Source organism: Gossypium hirsutum, chromosome D12 (assembly GCF_007990345.1).
Source record: "Gossypium hirsutum isolate 1008001.06 chromosome D12, Gossypium_hirsutum_v2.1, whole genome shotgun sequence".
Classification (NCBI taxonomy): domain Eukaryota; kingdom Viridiplantae; phylum Streptophyta; class Magnoliopsida; order Malvales; family Malvaceae; genus Gossypium; species Gossypium hirsutum.
In genome coordinates, this window is record NC_053448.1 from 45479497 (window position 1) to 45484851 (window position 5355).

The 5355-nt window shown below is 32.2% G+C and overlaps 1 long non-coding RNA gene across 5 annotated transcripts; it reads left to right on the forward strand.

The window, feature by feature from the left end:
• The first annotated feature begins 326 nt into the window (after positions 1-326).
• On the forward strand, positions 327-4083 carry LOC107946145 (uncharacterized). Of its 5 annotated transcripts, none has more exons than XR_005921686.1 (6): positions 340-561; positions 711-804; positions 999-1133; positions 1474-1692; positions 1928-2023; positions 3472-4083. It is a non-coding gene; the product is annotated as an uncharacterized lncRNA (long non-coding RNA). The 5 variants fall into 5 exon arrangements; XR_005921689.1 differs by having other exon boundaries at positions 341-561; positions 711-759; XR_005921687.1 differs by lacking the exon at positions 711-804 and having other exon boundaries at positions 327-561.
• The last annotated feature ends 1272 nt before the right edge of the window (positions 4084-5355 follow it).

Here is a 5355-nt window from a genome sequence, read left to right on the forward strand (position 1 = left end):
TTTTTCGTGATTTAAAATTTTAAAATGGATTTTTAAAAGATTTTAAATTTTTTTAAAAATTTTAAAAAGATTTTAAACTTTTATTTTTATAATATTTATATACTTTTAAAGAAAATACCAAATTAATAAAAATTACAAACATTAAAGACTACAAAATTCTTTTATCATTTTTTAATTGCTACATTGATAATTTTAACCGCAAAATTAGATATTTAAATTAAAAAATTTTAACCACAAAACAGTATAATAAAAAGCAATAGAAAATGCCACAAAAAATAATTTTACTTAAAAAAATTTTAAGCGCCATTTTATAAATTTCCCCCCTTGAAACCCCCAACTTTACAAACACACCGTCCTTTAAAACTTTTAACGCCATACCCATTGCTATTTTTTCTTCCTCAACCCTAATTCTTAAACGCCCAAATTTGGAACCCTAGATTTTTCTCTGCAGAACTTTTCTTAATCCACAAGCTTGAGTTGCTCTATGCGATTCCATCACGGATCCGAAGAACTTTTCAAATGTACAACTCCATTTCACTGCGCCCCCTCTTCCTGATCCTGGTACCATCTTTTAATTTAAGAATAAGCGAAACCCATGTTTCATTTTCTTCAGTTTCTGTTAACAACTGTTCATACCAGTGTTTATGTTAACACCTGTCACCATCTCTTCTTTTTTCCTTGTTTTTCTATCCATCTCGTGGAAACCGCAGTCTGGCATTCTCAGGGTGGCACCAAAGCTCCTAACAAAATAAAACAAAAGTAGAAACACTTTTTTTGGATCATTGGGTTTTCAAAGTTCTTGGGGTTGGTTTATCTTTTCCCTTTTGGTTTTGAAAGATTGTTGTGGGTGGTTTTGATTGTTTATTTTTCTTCTTTGTTTTCCTTTTTGTAAGAAAAAAGTTTTCTTTTTCTTTTAATTTTTATTTTCCGCCTTCCCTTGTCAACGGTTTAATTAAATTTATGATGCATATGTACTTTAAATTTTGTGATTCTTGCAGGTTCTTCAAATGAAATTGCAAATTTTGATAGTAATACTGCTAACAGAAGCCTGCAACTAGAAAGACAATGAGCATGTCGAGATTCTCATTTCAGTGACTGTGCTTCTATTTGCAACAATAATGAAAAATTTAAAGGTCAGAAAACTTATGTTGAATACGAACATGCCTAACGTTTTACCAACTCAAACCAAAAGAAAAATCGGATAGCTTATTTGTTTAATTATTACGTAAAAGATGATTATTTGCTGTCCATGTTCCTATTAGTAGCCTTGTGCACTTCTCTTACATGTCCTCGGAATTCATAACCTCTAATAGTACTCAAAATTATGCTCTTTAAGTCCAAAACAAAATTACGTATTTTCTTAGCTCTTTAAGGTCATGCAATTAACCCTTTTTTTTCTTATTTCTGCTTTCCTTCTATTCTTGTATGTATTATTTTCTTATTATTCAAACCAGAATGTGTTTTATTGGACAGGTGCATGCAGTTCGCCGTGACAATGGAGAAAAGACTGATATTTCTAGAGTCTTTTTGGTTGAACAAGTAAAAGGAATGTTGGATAAGATTCAATAGAACCTATTCGATGTGGCAAAACAAAAAAGAGATGCCTGCATTGAAGTTGTAAAAACGTGGGATGAGTTTGTAAAAGCTCTTGGGCAAAAGAAACTGATCTTAGCTCCTTGGTGTGATGAGGAGGTATGACTTTAATTTGTAGAATCCTTATTATTTATAGGGATCATGACAATTTAGCATTTAATTGGTATTGTTTTAATGCTTATTTGTTACCCTTTTTTCTCAGAACTGCATCATTAATCATCATTAATCTCAAAGTATTTTGTTAGGCAACAACATGAGCTGGATCATATTCTAATCTCTCGAGGCATATGTAGCTCATTTTTCTTAAATGATGTTTTATGTTTTGTATATATAGGAGGTGGAGAAAGATGTGAAAGCTCGAACAAGGGGTGAGATGGGAGCAGCTAAGTCGCTCTTTGTACCCCATTCGAATAGCCTGAACTCCCAGAAGGTACTTGACTCTATCCATGCAGGCATTTATTTTAAATAATTTAAAGAATATGAAATTAACCCTTTTCCATCCAAATTTCTTTAGAGCAAACAAGGTTTTATATATAAAATTATATATATTGTCAATGATTATGTTTGATTGATTCTGCTGGAGTTCAGAACCTTGACAGAGCTGCTATATAAGAAGCTTAGTTGGCATTTCAATTTTTCAATTCATCTATAGATAAAATAACATTTAGTCTTTAAATTTGTCAAATTTAAACCCTGATTAAAAAAATAATTTATAAAATAATTTTTAATTTTTTTAATCAAATAGATAAACCCTGATGCTGCATTGATAACATTGACACAAAGGTATCATCATGACTTATGAACTTTCAATTTTACCTATTGGCTATAAGAATTTTATATAACGTTGCAGTGAAATATTGGCTTTTCACCATATATAGAACTCCTAATTTCTTTATGTGGTTCATGTTATGCTCTAATTTATGTTTTATTTATCATTATTATGATAGTGCATGGCTAATCCTTCTATATGCTTGTTTGATATTGCACCCATCTAAAGCACGAGTAAGCAAGCAACATAAGTTATTCAGCTGATTGCTAATAATCTGTCAGCATAAAACACTGTTTCTGGAATTGATGCTTTTGGATAGGCAATAACAAGTTAAAAAGTACAATGTAGTATAGGGTGGATGGATAGGGTTACTGCATATTGATAGGACATAGGTTGCAAAGCTATATGGAAAGAAAATTGAGGGGTTAATAGGATTTTTTTTAATGGCAGAATGATGGAAAATACTGGGAAGATTTGGTGCTTATTGTTGAGTCCAGCATTGTGTTTTATGTAGGGTGTAAAAAAATTGCTCAAGGAATTTAATTATCTAAAGTTTTTGCTTCTTTCCAATAATTTAGGGGTTTGGCAGTACTTTTTATATATATTTAAGATTGGTTACTTTATTCAGTAATAGAGGATTAGGATCAGCATTGCTACTTAGTATGTACGAAGGTTAGGTTTTTCTTCTAGATACGTATTTTATTTTAGTATCAGTAGCTTTGGGTTATGAAATATTTATGTTTTTGTATTTTTATTATTTATTGTGATTTGAGCTTCTGGCATTTTATATTATTGATTCTGAATACAGTGAAGTTGTTTTGGAGTTCTCAATCATTCTAAAATGGGGGCTCTTTGCGTCTGTGGCTTTTGAATCTACACTTGCTACTACAGTTTTCTGGTGGTTGCTGATCTTATGATTGGTGTTTAATTTGGGGCCTTGTCCAATTAGATTTTATTTGGTTTGGAAAAACTTTAATATCTTATGCTTGTATTTGTTATTTTGGATATCCAATTTTACTCTTGTTTATCTATTGCATTAAGAAGACATTGTTTAGGGGTTTATTTCCTTCTATCATTCACTTTACTCTTTCTCAAATTTTTGCTTCTAGGTGAGACACCGTTTAAGGAAAGATCATGGGATTGAGGGTGGAATTCCTATTGTTTTCTCTTTAGAGAAACCTAAAGCTCAACTGCTTCCTTTTAGAGGACCAAGTGGTGAGGAAGACAACCCTTCAAATTATCAAGTGAGGATGCTTGCTTCTTACTTTTGCAGTTTTAAAGTACTCTGTTTGATCACCTAACATCATGCAGTGGGGAAATTCATCCAATATATTGAAGCAGAATTTGAAATGAGAATTGAAAGTACATTTCGATGGAGCTAAAGCTGTGTTTCTTTTAGCGATATATTTGAACTTGCTGGTGTTAGGTCCCTGGTTTTTGCTATCTCTAGATTTAAGGGTAGAAGGAAAAGGAAAATATTTTGGTCTACATTAGTATGTAATCTACATGTTTAATCCAACAATTTAATGTGTTATTTTTCTGTCAGATAGTACCTAGGCAGGTTCAACAATTTAATGCATTGTACTTGCAATGTGTATAGTCATAGGCAGGTTTAACTAGTCAGTTTGTTTTTCATATGTATTATTTATTTTAGTTTTGATTTTAAATTGTTACCATTTTACTTTAATATTTACGACAACTTGAGTTCTAACTTTTGGATTTTAATTGTGTTATTAATTTATTATTTTAAATTTTAAAACTAAATTCATTAATTTTTATATTTAGTTTTAAAGTTAAAATTTTCATAGAAAATTTAATTTAAATAATATTTTTTATTTATCCTTAAAAAGTATATTTAAAGTTCAAATTTAAAAAATAAAACATAATATAATATTTATCATAAAAATAAATATTATTTGATTAAAATAAGTTTTTTTAAAGGTTATGTTTTTAGTGGCGTTTTTGCTAGAAGCGCCGCTAAAGGTCATGATCTTTAGTGGCGTTTGTAATAATAGCGCCGCTAAAGGTCATGATCTTTAGCAGCGATTATGGGAGAAGCGCTGCTAAAGGTCGTGGTCTATAGCGGCGTTTGTGGGAAAAGTGCTGCTAAAGGTCGTGATCTATAGCGGTGTTTGTGGGAAAAGCGTCGCTAAAGGTCGTGGTCTTTAGCGGCGTTTGTGCGAAAGTGTCGCTAAAGGTTGTGATCTATAGTAGCGTTTGTGGGAAAAGTGTCGCTAAAGGTCTTGGTCTTTAGTGACGTTTTTAGAAAAAAACGCCGTTAAAGTTAGCAACGCTATCTTTAGCGGCGTTTTTTTCGACGCTTGTCAAAGCGCCGCAAATACTTTTAGTGGCGCTAAAAAGTGCCGCTAAAGGCTTAAAAATGTGCCGCTAAAAGCCTGTTTTGGTGTAGTGAAGAGGGCTCTCCTCATGTGCCATGCATGTATTATCATGTTGAAAATCTTCCATTGAAGACATTTGACCACTTTCCTTATTCACCAAATTACCAACTAGGTTAATACCTAGATTAGTCTTAACATTATGCATAGAATTAGCACTCTCATTAACTCCTATAATATTAACGACAATAGTATCAATCTCATAATATTAGGGACTTGCCTTTCCATTTTGTCACATGACCAACAACTCTGAGCACCTTTGGCTCGCCTACTCGCTGCCATGAGAAAAACACTCGATTTCATTACGAGCTTCTTCTTCCCCTCAATTGCCCTGATCGGACAAAAACCGTCGCCATGCCCTAAATGACCATAAAGGAAACAAAATTGACAAACGCTCATATGGGAACTGAGCATGGATGTGTTTATTAGTATTAAGCATTATTTTCTTCTTACATCTCAACAGAACTCTAGCATCCAACTTTACTCGAATTCTTATATAATCTCTAACTTCATCAACAATGGCTTTTGTATCATACTGTATGGAACTCTCTATAAAATTTCCAAGTTTTTGAGCAATGGCTTTTGACATAAGCCATC